This window comes from Homarus americanus, unplaced genomic scaffold, assembly GCF_018991925.1.
Source record: "Homarus americanus isolate GMGI-L3 unplaced genomic scaffold, GMGI_Hamer_2.0 scaffold29787, whole genome shotgun sequence".
Classification (NCBI taxonomy): domain Eukaryota; kingdom Metazoa; phylum Arthropoda; class Malacostraca; order Decapoda; family Nephropidae; genus Homarus; species Homarus americanus.
In genome coordinates this window covers 41,403-66,657 of record NW_024712055.1, presented here as the reverse complement: position 1 = coordinate 66,657, position 25,255 = coordinate 41,403, and positions in this window count along the sequence as shown.

Sequence of the window (25,255 nt, the reverse complement as noted above, 5' to 3'; positions counted from 1 at the left end):
GAACATATGTAATTACAAGTATACTTATCTGTAGCTTACAAACACACCTGTAACTAATAGATACAGAAATGAAAATAAGGAAAGATTCAGATACAGGTACAGGTTACTAGTACAAGCAATAGATTAGGATGATACAGGAGCGAGTCATAAATACAGATGTTGGTACAGTTAGCAGTATTAGTACAGTACATCAGCTTTACATGGTGTAGCTACCAGAAAACTGTAACTTTAATCTTTGTTTAGTAAATTACGGTTATCAAGTGAAAAAAAAAGGAAGAATGTTGACTTATTTGTTTACCTGGAAAAGGATATGTTGACTTAATTAAAGGTCTCGGGTAGCCGGAGCTATAATCTCTCTCTCTCTCTCTCGTACACACACTATCCTCGGCCACACCACCTGGCCCGCCAGCATGGCCACCTTCCTCCTTCACTCGGCCACACCAACTGGTCTGTCACCATGGCCAGCTTTCCCTCTCACTCGGCCCTACCGTCACAACACTTGGCCTTACACGGTGGTCAACTCCCCTCCCCCCCATCGATATGGCCAGTTGACTCTACAGACTGGCCTTCTTCCCCTCCCCTCACTGTGGCCAATCGCCCTGACGAGGTCAACTGTGCGGTGATAACATGTTAACGATCTTGTCCTCTGGGTGAGAAACGATGGTTGTGTGTGTTTGTGTGTATGAGAGAGAGAGAGAGAAGAAAGAGAGAGAGAGAGAGAGAGAGAGTTCTCGTGGGATTTCAATTTCAAAACACGGAACTAGAGACCCAAAAGAATATTGTTTTACTAATTTTTTCTGAGCTGTAAATCCTCTTCCTTTTTTTTTTCCTTTTCCACCGACGAAATTGTCTGTACTGTCCATGTCTTTGTTTTGTTACGTCCAAAATACTCCTAAACTCTTTTTGTTTTATGAAAAATACAAATATAACCTTTTTTAAATACCACTTAACCTCTCTTCCTCCAGTAACATCTATATAATGGAAACATATCCCTCACATGCCACAGTATTATCAGTGAGGTCAGTTAGAGTCACGAATGGCTTAGTATATCATATCAGTAAACTCCTATCGTCTGGGAATGGTTGAGAAAGTATAGTCACAGCGTAGGTACTCAGACATGTTTTGTCAGGTTTCGAGACACAACGAAGCAGTGTGGTCGAACCTGTATTTCACCGACTTAAGGTCCCCAACATTTAAAGTTTAGGCACCTATTTACAGCTCGGTGGACTGGGGGATTGTCATGGGATTGAACCAGTTACTCTTAGGACGGGAAACGAGTACAATATCCACTCGGCCACCGCACACTATTTCTGCATTAGGTATTGTTACAGAAAATAGCAGGACCAGTAGTTGTTTGTGTGCTCTCTCTCTCTCTTTCCCTCACACACACACACACACACACACACACACACACACACACACACACACACACACACACACACACACACACACACACACACACACACACACACACACACATACCCCATACCCTCACCAAAGATTAACGTGGAACACAATAAACAAAAAATAACTACAGTCTCGCAAACACAACAACACAAGGCCCATTTATTTTCATTTATATTTTAGAGCATCAGAAAAAAAAAAAGCAAATATGAAACGTAAATTGTTATATTTCATTTAAAAACAGTGTGTGTGTGTGTGTGTGTGTGTGTGTGTGTGTGTGTGTGTGTGTGTGTGTGTGTGTGTGTGTGTGTGTGTGTGTGTGTGTGTGTGTGTGTGTGTGGAGGAAGGTAACAGTCCATTAGCTTCATACAAAACAGTTTTTTAATAATACAGCCACTGAACATTGCTCACTGGAACAATTCGGTTAATAAAATATCTAAATGACGTATTGATATTGAAATTGATATTTTTCGTCCATTAAAAACCCAATGATGAAGGAGAGGGAAGATTTTATATCAATGTGATAGTGACAAGTATACATATTACATAATCACATACGTATATGATTTAAATATACATTGAAATCTCTTCCTGTTATGACGCAAAGGGGTGGTGTTATGACGCAAGAGGTGGTGTGTTATGACGCAAGAGGGTGGTGTTATGACGCAAGGTGGTGTTATGACGCAAGGTGTGTTATATGACGCAAGGGTGGTGTTATGACGCAAGAGGTGGTGTTATGACGCAAGGGGTGGTGTTATGACTCAAGGGGTGTAATGCAGGGGTGGTGTTATGACGCAAGGGGTGGTGTTATGACGCAAGGGGTGGTGTTACCTCACTCCCTCCACAATGTTCGTCTTCTGAAGAGTATAGTGTATTGTTATGTTGAGGGCTTATACCGCACTACTGGGCAAGTTGTGTAATTACCTCCCAGATTAAAGTGATAATTCCTATGTACAGTCTTGCTACTCCGTGCTTGAAACAGCTGAAATAGGTGGGGAAGGGGGGTGATTGTGAGGCTGAGAAGATACTGTGAGAGATAAGGCACACACACACACACACACACACACACACACACACACACAGACCTCTTATGTATCACCAGTGCCCAAGTCAACCAGCCACAATCCTAAATCAGCTACGACCTAATTCTGTCACCCCAATACCCAGCCTAATTTGTGAAAGTTTGTGTTTGACTGGGCTTATGCTGATATTGCAGGGTCGTAGACCTCAGCAATTTGGCAACGAAACTTCCTCCACCCTCACTGTCTTGTCAGCTTTCTCGATTACATATACCGCCATCTCGAGGAAACGAAAAACGTCTGTAGCTGTCGCCTTCATTGATTTCACTAAAGCGTTCGACCTAGTCGACCACAATATAATCATAAACAAAGCTATTGACCTCGGGCGGAAGTCTCATACCATGGCTTACAGACTTCTCAGTGACCGACGCCAGCTGTACGCTTCCGAGGGCTGTCTCCACCTTTCAGTCACTCACCTGTGGCGTCCCCAAGGCACCAAGATGGGACCTCTCTGCTTCCTTATGCTCATCAATGATGCCCTAAGAGAAGCCCCTGCTCGCTGGAAATATGTCGACGACTCCACCATTGGGATCAGCGTCAACAATTCCGCTCCCAACTATACCGCCTTCAGGATTTATTGAACAGTCTCCAAAACTGGGCCACCAACAACCATGTCACCATCAACCATACCAAGACAATGGTTATGCACATCAACCTCTCTCCGACATTGTCCCACCTCCTTCCATTACCCTAGGTCCGAACACACCCAGGTTGTAGATTCCACGAAGCTCCTCGGCGTCACCATAGACAACAAACTAAATTGGAAACCACACGTCAGTGAAGTTGTCAAATCCCAGTTTCCGTCTCCACCTCCGCCGACTCAAGTCCTCGGAGTTCCTGCACCGAGCTCCTCAGTGTTTACACAACATTCATACTTCCCAGCTCACCTATGCCTCCCCCACCTGGTCTTCCTCCCTAAATGCCACACAACGTAAACACCTGAAAAAGTGCAAAAGAGGGCATGCAAGATTATTCTCTTCCTACTCCACATATCAAGAAGCGCTCACACTGACCCTTCCTTGACTCACTGACCATCACCACGACCTCATCTGCAAATGGAAGCTTCTACACCATCCCGACACCGGCCCCTACTACCACCTGAGATCCCTGTCCGAGGAATTGCTGTTCGACACCACAACCGCATCCAGCCCATAGTGCGCGAACTGATCGCTATAAGAACAGCCCAGTCCCAACCATTGTAAAAATTATCAATAACATGTAATAAATCAGTGTATTCACTCCCAGTAAACACTGCTCCTCACATCACTATGTTGAAATGAACTGTATTTTGAGCTGATCCCCATCTAAGTTACTAATGTCTTATTTGTGTCACTTATGTCACTTGTATATTATTTGTAACTCGTAACCCATTCCCCAAATATGTAACTGTATATTTTCAGCCTTCTGCTGCCAAGCTCTTTCAATAAACCGTTAATTATTATTATTATTATTATTATTATTACACACACACATTTTTTATTTCTGGAAGACGAACGAAATAAAGGTAAGGTGGACTTTGATGAAGGTAAGAAACTCAAGTAGTCAGGTGTTCACAGGTAAGATAAATTGGTTGTGATTTTGTAACAAAGACGGAAGAAAAGGAATGAGAGCGCGTAGATAGGATGGTCAATATTATATCTGCTAAGGGGAACAAACTCATTATCTGCATCAGTGAGGGAGACAGTGATATCGGTAGGTGTGAGAGGTGAGGAGCTTCTAGGTTCTTGTAGAGGTTACTAGAAGGAAGGGAGGCATCCTGTCAAGATGAGACAGTTAGTGGTGAATCGTTGTCCAGGACATTTGGTATTAAATTATCAGGTGGACAAATAATACAACGAGACAGTACTTCCATTCATCGACCACTGTGACAGATATGGCATGAAGCTACATCCTGTATAAACAAGTGGATCGGGATACCAGTTGTGTCTAGTTCACCCGAGTAGTTAGTAGGATATAACCACGACCTTAAACAGCTATAGATAAAACGGGTATATGACATGTATAAACACCGTATATATGATTATCCTCTGTCACCACGCCTCTGATCGTTTATTTTTCACACTTCACAACAGCAGGAGTTACATATTGATCATATTTTAGACATTTTCCAGCCATTCAGACAAGGGGGTATGAGGTGTGTGTGTTAAGTAGGCAGTGGTCAATACTCCCCAGGATCATTTCATTAAGGCGTTGTACCTCTGGATGTGTTGGTGGTGTCCCTGGCGCCATTCTTAATCTATGTAGAGTCTTATAAAACGTTATGGTGTTATTACTGCGCTTCAATAAGGTCTTTAAACACGCCACAATGTTAGTAATTACACAAGTCCATTAATAAATAGAAATTATGAAAGATAGAGCAGTTGTTTTCAGTGGTCTAAGAGCATAAAACCCAATATATCCCTATAACTCTATCCTCTTGTGATCTCTTAAACAAATCAACGGAGATGGTAGAGAAAATTAACAGTAAAGGAAGAGAGTCCGTTTAATATCAATAACGGTAGGGCTAGATGCAGCACTAGAGAATTTGATCGACAACATTCATATACAGTATACCTGCGTAGGATCTGACTCTATATATATGAAAAGTAAACTGACTCCTGTAGGGTTAATTTATCTCCTAATTTTATTGGTTTGTTAGTATTTCTTCACCTGGGTAAAGACACAAATAAGGAAGTTGCTGGCTGAAGGCGGACAAACAAACATGGTGTATTGCAGATTTCATAAGCGCAATATTGTGTCGACGAGAAGGACGCCAGACATTGTTGATTGCCCGTGCTGTGACGGTGTATGGCTCAATACTCGGTGATAATAATATGCGCCGACAGAACGAGCCAGCCAGACGTCTCCTCAGGGTTATATAATACTCAGGTAAATTACATATCGGCCATATCGGCAACCACTGCAATATATTAACAGCATCAATGTTGCTACGCTGTGAATATTGATTGACTTCTACCTTAATATTATTTTTATTATCATATATATCTTTTTAGAATCAAGGGTCTATTTGAAGACTAAAATACACATTAATAAATCATCAAGATCATTGGAAGTGTTTTTCAATATTTTTCGTGGCTACAGCTGTAAGAATGGAATGTTTCTGTATCCAGTTCAAAATTTGGCAGGAATTCTCAAATAATAACCAACTAGCTATTCGTTCAAAATTCCAGAAGAAGAATTACAACTTTATTTTTCTACTGTGCTCTGATATACAGTATATAATGGAATGTACGTGTGCGTGTGTGTGTGTGTGTGTGTGTGTGTGTGTGTGTGTGTGTGTGTGTGTGTGTGTGTGTGTGTCTTCACCATGGCAACCTGTGCATTTGTGAGAAAGATTTAGGAGTAATGATAAGTAGGAATCTTAAAGCAAGACAACAATGTGTATTTGCTCGAAACAAGGCTAATAAAGTACTTGGGTTCATACAAAGGAGTTTTAGATACAAGACTAGCGAGGTCATCCTAAAACTTGTGCTTGTGAGACCTCAATTGGATTACGCAGTTCAATTCTGGTCACCGTATTACAGAATGGATATAGAATCCTTGTAAAGAATTCAGAGGAGAATGACAAGACTAATCCCGGGCATTAAGTTAAAGCATCTTAATTTGCACTCCTTCGAGAGACGTAGAGTGAGGGGCGACATGATCGAGGTGTATAATTGATAGTCAGGGCTAAACAAAGGAGACATTACAAAGCGAACTCGTAACAATGGTTTTAAATAAGACAAATTTAGATTTAGGCGCGAAATAGGTAAACATTGGTTTGGAAATAGAGTAGTGGAAGACTGGAACAAGTTACCAAATATCATCATTAACTCGAACACGCTGGATAGCTTCAAACATAGGTTGGATGGATATATGAGCAATAGGGGTTGGGTGTAAATGGGACTGCCCAGTATGAGCCAGTAGGTCCGCTGCAGTTTCCTCCATTCTTATGTTCTTAGCTACTCATCATTCATGGTGTCTGTATTTTGAGTGAACAGGACTTTCCCAAACGCTCCTCAGTGTCAGGAAACGTCTTCGTCATGCAGGGATTCAACACCTCTCTCTCTCTCCCCGCCAAGCACATCATTCCTGACGTGTGATGGATTAACAAAGTGGGCGGGGGAAAAAATCGAACCCGAGTCTCGTTGATTGTTAGTCGAGTATTTATAACCACTTCACCACGGTGTTAATTGTTGTCAAAAACCTTCAGGTAATCTATTGTACAACTTATTAATATTCTACTTCAGTGAAAAGTTTACTTATAATTACACAGTTCTTGCCACACTTTACTGCTACATTACTTAACGGTTCAGGTGATGAATTTACTTTACTGGTCGACCGTTAAGTGACCATAAGTGATCTTAAGGCATTGCTGGCATATATCGCCCACTTACAGTATGTGATCCACTGAAATGATCCACCATACTTAACTCTTTCCACTTATAAACCAGCTGAACTGTTCCTCCACTTATAAACCAAATGAACTGTTCCTCCACACTTAACTCCCTCCACTTATAAACCAGCTGAACTGTTCCTCCACTTATAAACCAAATGAACTGTTCCTCCACACTTAACTCCCTCCTACTCCACTTATAAGCCGCTAAGCCAATTACTTCAGAAATTGTCAGGAATTAAGTAGCAATTAGAGTATAAATGGAGGATAGAATGTGATAAGCGATGTGTTTCTGTTTTGTATTGAATATATTATTAGTTATGTTAAGAAGACATTACCATTGTTGCCAGAGGATAATGGTGTAGTTGTTGTGGTTATTGTTATTGTTGCGGTTGTTGTTGTTGTTATTGTTATTGTTGCGGTTGTTGTGGTTTTTGTTGAGGTTGTGGTTGTTGTTGTTGTTGTTGTTGTTGACGTTATCTGACAACAACTGTGTCTTCTTGTTACTGTTGTTGTTATTGTTTTGGTTGTTAATGATGTATGATACTTGTAGCAGCCATGAGGTGATTCTCTCTCTCTCTCTCTCTCTCTCTCTCTCTCTCTCTCTCTCTCTCTCCAATAGTTTATAATCATTTCAATTATTAGTATTAACATTACGTACCCAACTCGGTTCAAATTGTCTTGGTATTCCAGCCGCAAAAGATAAAATTCCAGGAAAAAATAACCACTTCACTATTTTATTTCATTAAGCTCCAAAGGCATTATTCACTCCGCGACAGCATTAGCGACATTAATGCTAAATGATTCGCTAAAACTTGCACGACTTAACCAATGGTATAACTGAGGTGATAAATCAAGGGTGTTAAAGTGAGGTATTGGCGACAGGCAGGTGAGATTGACCCTTACCACGCTACCTCCAGGTTCTTGATACATTCTGTTCTTTAATTTTGTTCCTAAACTCGTATTATGGGAACATGATTTAGTTTTAGAAAAGATTCAGTGTTATTTTTTTTTGGGGGGGGGGGGGAGTTATGTTGGTATTCTAACCTAAACTTGAATTACAACGAAGAAAATTCAATATACCGAAGTTTTAAGAATCTAAGTATTTCTGGTTATATTCACGTAAATAAAGTGATTATAACATACCCGGTAACTTAATTAACTCATCTAAAGACAAAACATCAGATATAGCAACCACAAAATGACTTATTTTAATATTCTATCGTTACTAAGATGATTTATTCTCATTATTTCTCATTTGAGGGAAGAAAAATAAACTTAAGAATCTTTTGAGAATCTCGAGTCCTGGTCCTGGAGATAAGGCACACGAGAAAAAGACGAAATGTTGAGGAACTTACATGAAAAACAACGACACGTGGGGAATACTGATGGGAGTCACCAGTGAATGAAGGAGGAAAGTTTTGGGACATTGAGAGAGAAAGAGAGAGACAGATATAAAAAGAGAATGAGAGAAGGAGTCAAATACACAAAGGGGAAAGAGAGACAAAGACAGATAAACAGAGATAGAGAAAGACATAGAGAGGGAGAGAGACCCACAAACCTGGATAACAGCAACAATATCCTATGAGGTACAATGTAGATCCTCGCCTCCTTGACCTTAAGAGTTCATTACCAGTAACGTGTATCAACAGTCAGGTAAGAGAGTGTACCCCAACAGTTGTGTCTTGTCAACGGTTACGAGACACTAGTAACGCGGGGTGAACTGTGTCGTGTTGGCTGCTGTTTTCCCTTTGTTTAATTCATCACCTTTGAGACAACAGCACAGGTATAGGTGCCAGTATAGGTACAGGTATAAGTACAGGTTAATACAGGTACAGGTAATGAGTTTAAACAACAATAACAACATAAACACAACTCATGAACAATATTATGTGACGTCATCTTGTAAACACACCAAGTCACATGTTTACAGTCCTTCACACACCTGACAACTACACACACCAGCTGACAGACTCTCACAATATCTTGATCCTCTGGTGACTTTAAAAGCTCCATAATAAAACACTAAGATATAAGGCAGTACAGTATAGTGAGGAGCTACTGTACACGGTGCTGAGGTTGGCTTACCCGGGTGGTGCAGTGGATCAAGGCGTCGACAACTCACACCCAACACCCTCGTATCGATACCCGCCTGGAACCTTTTGTTGTCATCTAAAAATCACGAGTGTGTTTCATCACAAAGTTTGGTCGATGATGTGAGGCAGATGAGTGAGCCGCCGCCCCGAGGGACACGACAACACGCCACTGTGGTCCTGAGAGGATGAAGGTGAATCACGGTGGAGGATTGTGTTAAATATTGATGATCAACACGAACTAACCTGCTGCTGTTACCCCCAGACCCTGCTGTGTGTGTGTGTGTGTGTGTGTGTGTGTGTGTGTGTGTGTGTGTGTGTGTGTGTGTGTGTGTGTGTGTGTCAGTAAGAGCTGGTAGTGCTCAAGGGACAGCTGGTACCGAGAATTATCATTATTTACGAGGACACACACACACACACACACACACACACACACACACACACAACACTAGGATTATCGGAGAGATGGGAAACCAAAAAAATAAAATAAATAAAATCACTTTAAAATGAACGTAAAACGATTTTTGTCAATTAGTTAATGTACCTCGTGGGAGCCATTGATACACACACCAGCTGAAGTGTTTCAAGAAATTCATCTATTTTAGCGTCCACTGTCCTCTCCTGGGTGGGTAATATTATTGTAGTATAGTGTTTATTGAAGGTCTTTTATTTTATGTTGTTTTTTTGTAATGAAGATAAATATGATTGTTTGTTTATAGAGAAGAGAGATGAGTTTGAGAGACAGACGGACAGACAGACAGAGAGAAATGTAGGGAAGGAGAGAGAGAGAGACAGACAGACAGATATAGAGTAGATGTACGAAAGAGGAGAGAGAGAGAGATGTAGGGAAGGGAAGGGGAGAGAGAGAGAGATATACAAAGAACTTGAAGCAGAGAGAAAGAGAAAGGGAAGAGAGAGACAACAATGGAGAAACAAAAGTGAGATAGTGTGGTTATAGATGAAGTGTAAAAGTGTGTGTGTGTGATGGTGGAAGATTGTGATGATGATGGAGAAAGAAATTGTGTGAGAATGATGTAAATTTTTAAGTCCTTGACAATTGAAACTTTCTCTTGACGCTTGAAACTTTCCTTGACACTTGAAACTTTGCTTTACGCTTGAAACTTTACTTGACGCTTGAAACTTTACTTGACGCTTGAAACTTTGCTTTACGCTTAAATCTTTCCTTGGCACTTGAAACTTTCCTTTACACCGGACCGTCACAACTCCACCAAGATTAACCACAGCTCCACCAACTCCACCAAAATCAACCACAAACCAAATCAAGAAAACTAACCAAAGCAACACAGAACAAAATAACCAAGACACTTGACCGCCTCGAAATCTCAGACCTTAAGCCTAATAACAGTCTGGTATAGGCTTGTGGTTACCTGGTCAGGAGTGAGTGGACTGTGGAGGATTACTTCCTAGGGTCCAGTAACAGTGGGAACGAGACAGGTAATCCTAGCCATTTATTCTCTTGTACTCAGGTGAACTGGTCACAATAGCCTCCCGTGGGTAATATTGTGTACACCATGATTTTTTTTTTCTAAGGTGAAATATAATCGAGTGTAATGTAGACGTTTTCCTTAATTGATTTTTTATATTATGGTAATTTGGTGAAGGTGGAAGAGCCAGAAAAGGTTGACAACACTGAACTAAAGTTTTGTTGACAATTGAACGTCCGTATTGTGTAGATATTCTTAGGTGTCTTGTGTTTCCTTTGTTGTGGGAATTATAATGATGCCTTTTAGTATCCGGTAACACAGAAGTCCAAATGGAAATTAACATCAATATTGAGTGACACCTTCTGACTGTATCGAGTATTATAAGAGTCAATCACTCTTTATATGCGGTAGTTTGTTTCTTATTGGCCCGTTTGATGCAGTTTTAATGAGGGTGCGGTGGCCGAATGGTTACTGAGGTCATCTCCTGTCCTCTGGGTACCTGGTTCGTACACTCACCCAACTCAACTGGTGAAGTGGATCGTGTATTGTACCGGCCATGTTGCCCCCTGATGCTTTATCAACTCTGCCCCATTTTCAATTTTTAATGGGTGAATAAGTCATGACTGTGTGTGTGATATGTCAGGACTGTTGGTTATTCTAGGGAGCTGTCAGGTCTTCCACAACAACACCTATACTGTTGCAGACAAAAACAGTCGCTGCGGCTGTTATAGTCTCCACCACAGTGAGGCCACAGTGGCTGGATCACGTATATTAGTCAATATTCCACTAGTGTTTCTCAAAGTAGAAGGTCGACAAGTGTGAACCATTGTCTTGTGGTTCACTGGGCCGGAACCACATCCTGCAGGGAGTCTCGCGGGTACATGCAGGAGGTGTAGTTATTGTCACCACCAGTTGGCCACAGTTGCTCTTGTTGGCTGTGTGAATAGATATAAATTTATTCTTAATTGAAGAGACAAAATGAGTGATAAATAAACGAACATAAAACTGATTTGTAGATGACCATTATACTAATTGCAATTAATAAAACTAATCATGATTTATCGTCAAATGAAATGTTGATTCTTGAAGTTTTATAATACAAGTTAAAACAGTGTCATTAATCTGGGTATAAACGTGACGAAAATTTTGACATTCTTTAGCATCAGAGGCAGAATTATTACTGAATGATGAGGAACATTATAACACTGTCTTGCACTCGTCACCTAAGACAGGTCACCAGTGTGTTAGTTATGGGATGCTTATTAGGAGTCTTAATTTCACTCCATTTTTCTGTCTTCCCTTTTCTCTGTCACCCAACATGTTATCTGAGATCTTCAACTTTAGTCATTACTGATCGGTGTGTGTGTGTGTGTGTGTGTGTGTGTGTGTGTGTGTGTGTGTGTGTGTGTGTGTGTGTGTGTGTGTGTGTGTGTGTGTGTGTGTGTGTGTGTTCAGTAATATCACATATACATAGAACAGTAAGAGACTTAGTGTAGGAATAACTAAATTCGTATTAAATAAAGCATATTTGCATATCTGTCGGGCTGTAGTAATTGAATGTTAAACACGAATCAATGATACAGTAAACTTGGTAATTGTTAATATACTCATTCCTTCCCACCTGAATGCCCTCCTGTGTTGTTAACCGCTAATTAAGGATTTATTGTTGATGTTACCAGGTAAGGAGAGTGTGTACTAGGAGAAGAGCTTGTTGTGAGGCGCAGGTGATGATCTACACACACACACACACACACACACACACACACACACACACACACACACACCTTCACGCAGTCTCACAGGTGTTAAAGAAGGTGTTAATAAGCTCATGCATCTATTTAATTTACCTGTCACAAAAACGTAACAAAATAAAAATAATCACAAAACCAGAGAAACAGGACATTTTAGTTGATGTTTTTTTTTTGGGGGTGACTAAATAATAAACACAAGTATTTTCAGCAGAGTTAAAAACAAATGGTCTGTGGTAAAGGTCAAGGCTTATACCTACGTGAACACAATGGTATTAAAGGTGGATGGATATGTGTACTGTACCTGCGCACTGCCACCATTCTTGATTGACACCACCCACACATCCTCTGTATAGTGTTGGAAGAGAGATGATAGATTGACTGTGGGTTATATATCCTGCCAACACCCTATCCCGTCCGCTGTATGGTGGCTCATAACTTTCAAACACTTTTCACACAAACTTTTTATTTTCTTGTAATAGGTGGAAGACAAATGTTGGTATACTCTCTCTCTCTCTCTCTCTCTCTCTCTCTCTCTCTCTCTCTCTCTCTCTCTCTCAGCAACAACCTAATCGTGAGAAAATTAACGAGAAAATCAACAAACTGCGATGGTCAGTTAATCTGGTTTCGATTCCACACATTTTTATTCTTCACTTAATAACTTAATATTCGTCAACACACCCCCCCTCCCCTCTCTCGCTGACTGACAGACACTTAGAGATCATAATTATATATGCCTCTACGACATGTGTGGCTGTCATAATAAAAAAAAGAGTTAAATTAAGTGACGACAGAAATGACCTCCACTCCAGTACGCCAGGCTATGCTGATTGCTCGAGCTGGCAAAAGTAAGACCTCCCCTCCTCTCCCTCCTCCCTCCCCATGACACCACCAGCACCACCACCACCACACACCCTCAAGAACTGCTCACCCGCCGTGAACAACTCCGCCCAAACTTTCAGCCTTAAAGCGGAAATTTCGGCGTAGTAACCTCACAGCAGCAGCGGGTCGCGAAGGAAAACTTACCCAGAGTTCAATATGGGATTATACGAGTAAACTTTAATTGGTAAGTAAAGTCTGAGCTGAGTGGTAGGTAGGGACTTGTACTGCCTACCTTACCCACCCTGCCTCACCACCACCACCAGCCACTGCTACCACGTCAAGTCACGCTGCCTGTATGCCTGGTCTACTGTTGTCCCAAGTCCGCCCTCCCTTCTCTCTCTCTCTCTCTCTCTCTCTCTCTCTCTCTCTCTCTCTCTCGTACGCATTAAGATGATTGTTGTGGTCTACTTACAATCTCCTCCAATCAACGGAAGATTTTATTTATTATATATATCGCTTTAGGGAAATACTTTCACTTTGGGTAGATTCACTGATTTCCGTCGAATAACTGAGATGTTTTGGGGGAATATACTGGGGTGTCCAGGGAATATACTGGGGTATCTAGGGAATATACTGGGGTGTCTAGGGAATATACTGGGGTATCTAGGGAATATACTGGGGTGTCTAGGGAATATACTGGGGTACCCAGGAATATACTGGGATGTCTAGAGAATATACTGGGTGTCTAGGGAATATACTGGGGTTTAGGAATATACTGGGTGTCTAGGAATATACTGGGGTGTCTAGGGAATATACTGGAGTGTCTAGGAATATGTCAGTGTCTAGGAATATACTGGGGTGTCTTAGGAATATACTGTGGTGTCTAGGGAATATACATTGGGGTGTCTAGGGAATAAACCAAAGTGCTCCAGGAATATACTGGGGTGTCTAGGGAATATACTGGGGTGTCTAGGGAATATACTGGGGTGTCTAGGGAATATACTGGGGTGTCTAGGGAATATACTGGGGTGTCTAGGGAATATACTGGGGTGTCTAGGGGACAATTATGCCGTTTTGGATCAATATTTTGAGGTTTTAGGGAAATACTGTGATCTTTTGGGAATATTGTAAGGTCTTAAAATATATTGGGAAGATTTGGGATATGTTTTATGTCTTAGGGAAATTCATATCATCGGAAATAATGTTAATGTTTGGGAAATATTGAGACGTCTTAGGAAATTATTAAGACCCATCAATATACAGCACTGAACTACCTCATTGATAGATAGATAGTAAGTATTGAATTTTATCATCGATAGATCATCAACAAATCTATTGAAACAGTCTACCAATAGATAGCAATGAACTATTCCCTCGATAGATAATCTCCTTTAACCTCTCTCTTGTGTTACATATAGCGTTTGATCAACTATTGAGAACAGCATTAGTCGAGGGGTAACTCTATCATAGCGACCTATATTCCTGTGTTAACTCTGTTGTATACGTGATCCCTCTTGGCACACTGTAGTATTAGTATGATGTATGCCAAACCGCTTGTTGTATTAGTCTGTGTGTGTTTGTGCTCTCCCCAGTATACATACATACATACATACATACATACATACATACATACATACATACATACATACATACATACATCGTAAAGCCAGGGAGGATGTTGATAGATTCTGACCAGACATCATATCCATTCCTCTTCTAACAGTGAAGGACAAGTGTTGTTATTGTCAGTGTTGTTGGCACCTGACAGATTATATAACTATCCAACAACAACAACACTACCACCACCAACACTACCACCAACACCACCAACACCAACACTACCACCACCAACACTACCACCAACACCACCAACACCACCAACACCACCAACACTACCCACCACCAACACTGCCACCACCACCACCAACAACAACACCACCACCAACAATAACACCAACAACACTACCAACAACAACAACAACAACAACAACAACACCAATACCACCACCACCAACAACAACAACAATGAAAACACCAACACAACCACCACTAACACCACTTCCAACAACAACACCAACACCAACACCAACACCACCAACACTACCAACAACAACAACAACAACACTACCACCACCAACACTACCACCACCAACACCAACACCAACAACAACAACAACACTACCACCACCAACACTACCACCACCACCACCAACACCAACAACAACACTACCACCACCAACACCACCACCACCAACACCAACAACAACAACAACCACCTTTAACAACCAGCTTGTCATCCACCTGCCAACATCATGATGGTTGTGTGTGGGGTGGTGGTGGTGGTCATTCACTGGTGTCAACACATAGCCACCTTTAAAACTATTGTATTTGCACAGGTTCAGGACTTGACCTTTACCCGTGTCTATTGGAAATAACCTAACATGTTTTAAATCTTATACACGTAAATTGTCAGGTTAGGTTGGATTAGGTTAGGTCAGGTTAGGTTAGGTTAGGTTAGGTTAGGTTAGGTTAGGTTAGGTTAGGTTAGGTTAGGTTAGGTTAAATATTATGATTGGACGAGAGAGAGAGAGAGATAAGAGTCACATTTTTATCTTCCACAACACACAGATGAAGGGTAACTAGATTAGTGTTAAAAATCGTGTGTGTGTATAGCCAAGTAGAGGTTGAGTCACACACACACACACACACACACACACATACACACACACACACACACACACACACACACACACACACACAAGATGTCAGGTTACAGAAGATGATGAAGGACAGGGTACGTGTGTTTGAGCTGGTCACCACCACTAACTTCCCCTCTTAACCCAGTACAGTATAATGGCACCCTGCATTATGGCGTGAACAGTGTATTCATATTTTCTATTTCAAAATCAAAATGAATCTTTAGAGAGACGAATAATTAATTTAAGAAGTATTAACACTAAAAAAAATGTTAATGAAGAATAATATAGTTTTTCATGTGATAAATTGCATCATGGTAAAGAGAAGCTTGTGTTGTGACAGTCGACCCTGGAGGCGAGAGAGAAGCACACGGGTTGTATCTCGCAAAGTTCTTAATTATTGATGATTACTGTAATGTTACCAACGTAGTTACGCACTTAAAGGTCTTAATTGGTGGAGTAAACAGTGTAGTGACGGAGAGGGAAATGAGTGCCTCTTCTTGCATACAGCTACGTGTGTTTAACTCACTCTTGCTTGGAGGAAATTATAAGGGTATAATTGGTGTAATAATTTATAGATGGAGAGAGGGTGGAATTCAATAAGGAGAGAGAGAGGTGTGTAATTACAATAGCAGGTATTAGGCAGCTATCAAACAGGGAGGTACTACCACCTAGGAAGGTATTGGAAGGATATAATGTATTGTCTAATGGTAGATCAAATCCCAGGTTGTTTTGTTCTGACTTTTTGCCTCATTTACACACAATTGCAGGGTCTCAACTGTTTCTCTCACATACACAACACAACAAACATGTATTGTTTCTCTTTTTTTATTAGTTTTATTTTGTACATTTCTGCATTTGCATTATTTATGTTTGTTTCATTTCTTTCTTTTTTGCCCCTATTTCGCCCCGCTTCATCCATCCCCCCTCTGTTGGCAGGATGGTGACAGTATATGTTGGCAGGATGGTTGCATTTCATGCAAGATTGGTTGCAAATTAGCCGCCACAACGTGGCCATGTTGAGAGAGGTTTGTGTGAGGATATAACTGGTGTGGTCCTTCACCTCTCTCTCTCTCTCTCTCTCTCTCTCTCTCTCTCTCTCTCTCTCTCTCTCTCTCTCTCTCTCTCTCTCTCTCTCTCTCTCTCTCTCTCTCTCTAGCAATATAAAGTTACAAATTAATTTACGATGCCAACATCCAAACAACCAGAGCGGCTGTTGTAGCTCTCCAACTTATAACGACGCGGTTATGGGAGTTACGCCAGGCGGACGGTCGCCAGCCTCTGACTACAGTGGGGTTCCCCTTTATGATATGCGCAGGAGTATGCTGCAGGGGCATGTGTGGCTCTCTTCTTTACCACTCAATGTCAGCTGTTGCGTCAAACTTCTACCCCTGCTGACACACACACACACACACACACACACACACACACACACACACACACATCAGGGTCTGGGGGTAACAGCAGCAGGTTAGTTCGTGTTGATCATCAATATTTAACACAATCCTCCACCGTGATTCACCTTCATCCTCTCAGGACCACAGTGGCGTGTTGTCGTGTCCCTCGGGGCGGCGGCTCACTCATCTGCCTCACATCATCGACCAAACTTTGTGATGAAACATACTCGTGATTTTTAGATGACAACAAAAGGTTCCAGGCGGGTATCGATACGAGGGTGTTGGGTGTGAGTTGTCGACGCCTTGATCCACTGCACCACCCGGGTAAGCCAACCTCAGCACCGTGTACAGGAGCTCCTCACTATACTGTACTGCCTTATATCTTAGTGTTTTATTATGGAGCTTTTAAAGTCACCAGAGGATCAAGATATTGTGAGAGTCTGTCAGCTGGTGTGTGTAGTTGTCAGGTGTGTGAAGGACTGTAAACATGTGACTTGGTGTGTTTACAAGATGACGTCACGTAATATTGTTCATGAGTTGTGTTTATGTTGTTATTGTTGTTTAAACTCATTACCTGTACCTGTATTATACCTGTACCTGTATTATACCTGTACCTATACTTATACCTGTACCTATCTTATACCTGTACCATACCTCTCTCTCTCTCTCTCTCTCTCTCTCTTGCTGTTACGGGGAATAAACTAGAATTATTTTAAGGATTTATCAAATAGAAAAATTATCAAAACAAGTTCGTTGATTAAATTGTTCTTTGTGAGTTTAGATGTAAGAATTTATTTGGGTTATTTGATCTAGAACATCATATAAAACTTTACACTATAATATAAGCGTGATATAACAGATATCTACAAGTTGGTTATATAATGGTGATTGTTTTTATTTGATGGCTGATGAATGCTATATGACCTACGTAACCCTGAAGTAAGTGACAGACATCTCTTACGTGACCCTGAAATACGTCACAAACATTACCTACATGTCCCTGAAATAAGTGACACATTACCTACATGACCCTGAAATAACTGACAGACATTACCCAAAAGTATCCATGGAATACACACCTCAACTAGACATACTAATCTTTTTAAATCCTAACCAACGACAAGACGAGATAAGGTTCATTCTCCCCTGTAGTTTTTTCGAGTCTTTATGCCATTATTATCTCCCTGCCACAGACAGACTTTTCCTATCTCATAATTTGACATCCAACACTTCAGTTATCTTCAGTCTTGGATAAAGGGATTGACGATTTGATGAATAGATTTCAATACGACACTTGACTGTTTTATTCCTGAGGGTTCCAATTCGTCGAAATATAAGAGTCTCTCTCTCTCTCTCTCTCTCTCTCTCTCTCTCTCTCTCTCTCTCTCTCTCTCTCTCTCTCTCTCTCTCTCTCTCTCTCTCTCTCTCTCTCTCTCTCTCTCTCTCTCTCTCTCTCTCTCTCTCTCTCTCTCTCTCTCTCTCTCTCTCTCTCTCTCTCTCTCTCTCTCTCTCTCTCTCTCTCTCTCTCTCTCTCTCTCTCTCTCTCTCTCTCTCTCTCTCTCTCTCTCTCTCTCTCTCTCTCTCTCTCTCTCTCAACACAGTGACGTTCTCCAAGCTTGGTGGTGAGAGGTTAATGCTGGTCCAGTGGAAGACGAGAGCACACATAGTAGTTATTGAGGTGATGTGAATTATTATTATTTTTGGGATGAAATTTATGGCGATGTGTTTGTAAGATTATATTAAAAAGTGAGATAGATAGATAGATAGATAGATAGATAGATAAGAGTCCACCTTATGACTGGTACAAGTATTATGCACCATTAACAACAACAACAACAACCACAACAACAATAACAACAGTAAAAAGGAGACACAGTTGTTGTCAGATAACGTCAACAACCACAACAATAACAACAACAACAACAACCACAACAACCACAACCACAACAATAACAACAACAATAACCACAGCAACCACAACCACAACAATAACAACAACAACAACCACAACAATAACAACAACAATAACAACAACAACCACAACAACCACAACCACAACAATAACAACAACAATAACCACAACAACCACACCATTATCCTCTGGCAACAATGGTAATGTCTTCTTAACATTAATAATATATCCAATACAAACAGAAACACATCGCTTATCACATTCTATCCTCCATTTATACTCTAATTGCTACTTAATTTGCTACTTAATTCCTGACAATTTCTGAAGTAATTGGTTTAGCGGCTTATAAGTGGAGGAGGAGGGAGTTAAGTGTGGAGGATCAGTTCATTTGGTTTATAAGTGGAGGAACAGTTTGGTTTATAAGTGGAAAGAGTTCAGTGGATCTTTAACACATATGTGGATAATATAAACCAGCATCACAAAACCGATTCTCCACCACCACCAGCTACTTAAGACCACTTATGGTCACTTAACGGTCTACCAGTAAAGTAACTTATCACCTGAACCGTAAAGTAATGAAGCAGTAAAGTGTGGTTGAAGCAGAATATTAATAACAAGTTGTTACAACCATAGTGGATGGAGTTGTTGTTGTTCTCCATCATGTTGTTATGAGGGACTTGCATATGTTGTGTTACATGTGTGTGTGTACAACATGATGTGGCTAGTGTTTGTGTTTATGTATCAAAGAACGTTTTTGTACTTGCATCTGTGTTTTTAATGTTGTTCACACACACACACACACACACACACACACACCACTATCAAGAGCTTGTATTGATGTCATGAGCAATCAACAGGTGGACAGGTGTTTCATGATCCAATAACACCTTGCGACACACTACCTGCAGGCAGTGTGGGAAGGTGAATATAACACTGGTCTAACGATATACACTATTCCAGGGTTCGAATCTCTCTCTCTGCCTACTGGCCCCGTCATCATCCATCACACGTTGTGGGTGAAGCCTTAGGGAGAGAGAGAGAGAGAGAGAGAGAGAGAGAGAGAGAGAGAGGGAGAGAGAGAGAGAGAGAGAGAGAGAGAGAGAGAGAGAGAGAGAGAGTGGTACACAAGTTCACGGCCTGACACAGACGAATATCACCAACCAAAGGGGAATGGCTCCTGAATCCTGGCGAGAAAGACTCCATGAATAATGAATTGATTGTGACAGTGATGTACCATGAATAGATGTGGAAGATAGTGACGTATCATAGTTAGAGATATATAGTGATAAGATACTGATAATAAGATGGTCATACGCGACACTGATCTTATTAGGAATGTAGTTACCTCTGTATTAGGATCACCAATGACGTAGTGGACGGGAGACAATAGCATCATCAGTGACGTAGTTGACAATAGCATCATCAGTGACGTAGTTGACAATAGCATCATCAGTGACGTAGTTGACAATACCATCATCAGTGACGTAGTTGACAATAGCATCATCAGTGACGTAGCAAATCCTCTATTCATCGGGACTGTTCCGGGAAGTGCTGTCTGACTGTTACTCGAACGACGACCCTCTTGAGTGTCTCCAACTATTTGCAAATTATTCCAAGGACGTCTGAGCTATTCCAGGCAGGGCCAAATTGTTCCAGACTCCTCGAAAATTGTACTAGGCTGTCTGTTGTTGTGTGTGAGTGTTAATTATTATGAAATTGGATAGTGGGTCCCATTGGTAAGACTGATCATTTACAAAGCTTCCAGTACACAAGGAGATGACTTGGCCAGAATTGCACTCGATCGCCGTCAAGACTTTCTCAATTGTAAAGTTACGTGTACCCATTTACTGCAGTTGGGTGAAATGGGAGTGTCCCGGGATCAAACCAGTGACCCGTAGGACAGGAGGTGAGCGCTGTAGCCACACTGCAGTCTCATGCCATACTTTGTTCCAGTCTCGTATAAATCATTCCAGATGGCGCTAAGCATTTGCGGGACTGCATGTTTACCTCCTCACTGGCCTAACCTAACCTAACCTAACCCGTTCTAGACACACCAGCCAAAGCTCTTGCTGGAGGACACTGTCAGGACGCTGCTTCCTGGAAGGTCGCCGGACGAGACGCTTCAGTGTTACCAAGAAATAATACTTGCAGTTCCTTCACATGAAAGAGCAGTTGACTGAGGCTATTGTGGGTCTGGGAATTATTGTGCCTTCGGTCTAAGAGTAAATATCCACTGATTTTGTATGTTTCTTGGTGAACTTACTAAATAAATATAAATTCTCGGTAAATGTAGACGACTTCACAGCCGACGGGTTATATTAGCTCACCACATATTGTCTATATTGGCACTGAACCTCAAGATTATAGATTGTCAGTCCAGTATGATAACCACTTCATCATAACACACTGCCGGCATCAGATCGTCAGCTCACCCTCGATAATATTAAATCCTCTCCAGTGATTGGCCACATTAAACACTGAATACCCAATCAGCCGAGCGCCCTCCAGAACCAAGAGAGTGACGTCACTGGCGCTTGCAGATTGGATTAGCTTCTGAGTGAACCAATCTCTCTTGTCTGTCATAGCGTCAGTCTTCCTCGACCCACACTTGTTCCTTTGACCTCTTCCACTCCCACCTGCTCTCACAATAACACCATAATATTATTCTAATGTATTTTTAAATTCTAGAAAAAAAAAGCTGTTTAAGAATAGTGAAGAAGATGGTAGACGAAAGAATAAATATTATTGTACGAAATGGTTAAATTATTATGCATTGTATGACCCTGGACAAGAATTACATTAAACTGTTCTTGTCGTAATTATAATGATTATCCCCCTGAGTACGATGTTTTTTGCCTCTTCAATACGATGATTTGAATCCTGGAGCAATAACTTCACCCCTTTAGTACGATGACTTTATTCCCCTGAGTACGATAAAGTAAACCCTTGAGGTTGATTTTATTATATTCAATAGTTTAAGTCATCGTACTCAGGGGGTAAAATCATCGTACTCAAGAGGTAAAGTCATCGTACTCAGGGGTTAATTACAGCAGGCCATTTAGATAACTAAACCAAATTACCTCCTTCAGGAAAGAAAATGCCCTTCAGTATATCAGGTAACTAATTAACCTGTTTTAATATGTACACAGGTAAATATATGTAGATTACACTGAGAAAATTAATGAACTGACATTAGTACACGTAAGGCACAGGTAGAGTAATTAACAATGGGGTGAGAGTAGAAGCATACAGGTAAGGTCATAACTCTCTCTCTCTCACAGTCACACCTGATCATCATTACCTGCCACAATAAAATGTCCTGTGAAGTTGTTACAGGTAAACTACTTTTAAACCTTTATTTCCTGAACCTGAGTTGAAGAAGAAGAAGAAGAAGAAGAAGAAGAAGAAGAATTTAATTAAGAACAACAAAACAGGAATTAGAAATAATGAGAAGAAGGAATAGAATAATTAGTAGAGGAAGAAGAAGAATGTTAATAACAAGATGAGGAAGAGAACGAGAGAGAAGAGATAGAAAAGATGATTATGTTGATGAAAAATAATAATAATAATAATAATAATAATAATAATAATAATAAAAACAAGAAAAGGCACAACAACGACAATAACAACGAAGAGAAGAATAAGAAAGGAAAAGAAAAAGATGAAAATGAAAGAGAAGAAGTAAAAGAAGGGGGGGGGGAGGACACCAGGTCATCAAGTCACCATCAGGTCACCATCAGGTCAACAACAGGTCACAAGGTCTTCAAGTCACCATCAGGTTACCAGGTCACCATCAACCCACCACCAGGTCACCAACAGGTCACCAAGAAACACCACATCTCGTACGTTTCCTTGAGATAATAAAACACCTAATTAATCACAGTTAATGACAGTGACTCATGATCTCTCGCCTCTGATGAACTTGAGACATTCTTGAATTAATTATCTTAATGAATATCTGGGACAGTTTTATCTCACCTCCTGGTTTAATTAACAAACCATGGCAACGTTGGTTTAAGGCGCTCAAGTTGCCATGGAGACGATGAAGAAGTGAGAAGTAATGAGATGATTAATATAGATGAGGAAATAAAAAAATATGTATAAGGAAGAGAGGAAAGGGAGATGATTTAATATGTGTGATATGGTAGTCTCTCTCTCTCTCTCTCTCTCTCTCTCTCTCTCTCTCTCTCTCTCTCTCTCTCTCTCTCTCATTAATAAATTTCACATCTATTCATCCCATATATACTTTTTTCCCGGGCAGTCATGAATGCAATAATTACTTCTGACAGTGGCTTTCTACCTGACAATATTTACCAGTTTGTGTATCCCATTAACGCTGACAGTAATGGTCTCTGTAATAAAGAGTGTCCAATTTGTACACGAACAACACAAACTGTATTTAAGCAAAGTCCAAGGTTATGTGATCGGTATGATTATAATATTATTATTATGTGTGTGTGTGTGTGTGTGTGTGTGTGTGTGTGTGTGTGTGTGTGTGTGTGTGTGTGTGTGTGTGTGTTTTATTGAATTTATTTGTATGTATGTATGTGTGTGTGTGTGTGTGTGTGTGTGTGTGTGTATTACTATTGTTTTCATTATTATTATTTCCTTATTATTATTATTATCATTTTCACCACCATCATCATCGTCATCATCATCATCATCATCATCATCATCACCACTGTGGGTTGGTTGCTGTAGGTCTGAGGCTGTGTGCTGTGGATGGTCATTAAACCAAAGTGGATTATTCTGTTGGTTAACGACCTCGCTCGCTTCCCTCAGTCGATTACAAGGAAGACTGATGACGAGGCGACGAATTCTAAAATGTCTTGGGTGAAAAGTTACTGACGGGGGTGAGGGAGGGAGGGTGGGGTGGGGGTAAGGGGTTGTGGGGAGGGGGGTAAGGGGTTGTAGGGAGCAGTGGGTGGGATCGGGGGAGGAAGAAGAGGGGACTCATAGGATGTGGGAATAGGAGAGTGGGGAGGATTGTGTGATCGAGGAAGAGGGGAGTGGAGTATGGGATTGTGGGGAGTGTGGGGGAGGGGAGATTGTGGGGAGTGTGGGGGAGGGGAGATTGTGGGGTGGGTAGGTAGATAAAAATGTTAATCAGAAGTGAAAGTTTTGAGAGACATCGTAAAATTCCCCAGATAATATCTTTCTAGTTCTTAGGGATCGTAAAACCTTTCTTGTCTCGAGACTGAATCCGGAGCTTCGTGAACCACAATACCGGTTCATTGCCACCGCCTGAAGAAGTGGGCGATTTATACAGGTAAGTTCAAACGTATCATTAGTGACTGAACATGAACACACAACAATACATTGAGGGGTTGTATTGGTCAGTTTAGCCACACTATTATTTGTACATAGTTCATTATCCAACTTCTAGTGCTTCGTTTCATTCTAGAGATGATGGAATGAGACAGTAAGTGATGTACTCGGAACTGTTTTGGTCTGGATCTCAATACATGACACTCAAATACAAGCACAAGTTTAAAGGCCTATATATTGATCTTCCTCTCTACACGCCCACCCACTGAGGCCTTTCCTTGAGCTAGGAGTGTGCTCGGGTAGGTGTAGTTCTCCCTTAACTCATAGATAATCAGCTGTTTTTAATATATAATTTTCTCCCCTCGGTTCCCTTAAGCGAGAGGGAGAGCCACCTCTTTCCACGCCCTTCACCTGTCAGGTATATTAGAGGCAGGTGGATGGTTACGGGTGAGCATATGACGGAGGGGTATTCTGTATATGTGTGTGTGTTTGCGTGTGGATATCAGTGTGTATTTGTCTGTGTATTTGTGTATGGGTGATGTGTGTTTTTCTACGAGTGATTGTTTTGTGTGTGTGTGTGTGTGGGGGTGTTCGTGGCACAGTGGTTAACGTACATGCCTATCACAACTACATCTTGGGTTCGATCCCCCTTTGAGTCGGATATGAGAAAGATCTTGTTCCGAGTGATCCAACCATATTTCCAAACATATCTCCGGTCATGTCCATTACTATCACTTAACCTTCAATTAACCTCTATATAAAAATCCCTATCTAGGGTATACATCCATTATAAAAAACAATATATTCACCAATCAATTAATTCTACCACAGGAAAAAAAACATTATTTGTATCCGATAGAAACCAGACCATGACAGTAGGTACAACCCTATTGTGTGCGTTTAATACCCGTGCGCGCTCCCAGAACAACATTGTACATTTAGTTTTTTTTCCCAAGAGTAAGAGAGTGAGAGAGCTGACGGGGTGGGGGGGGGGGTATAGAACATAAACTACCAAC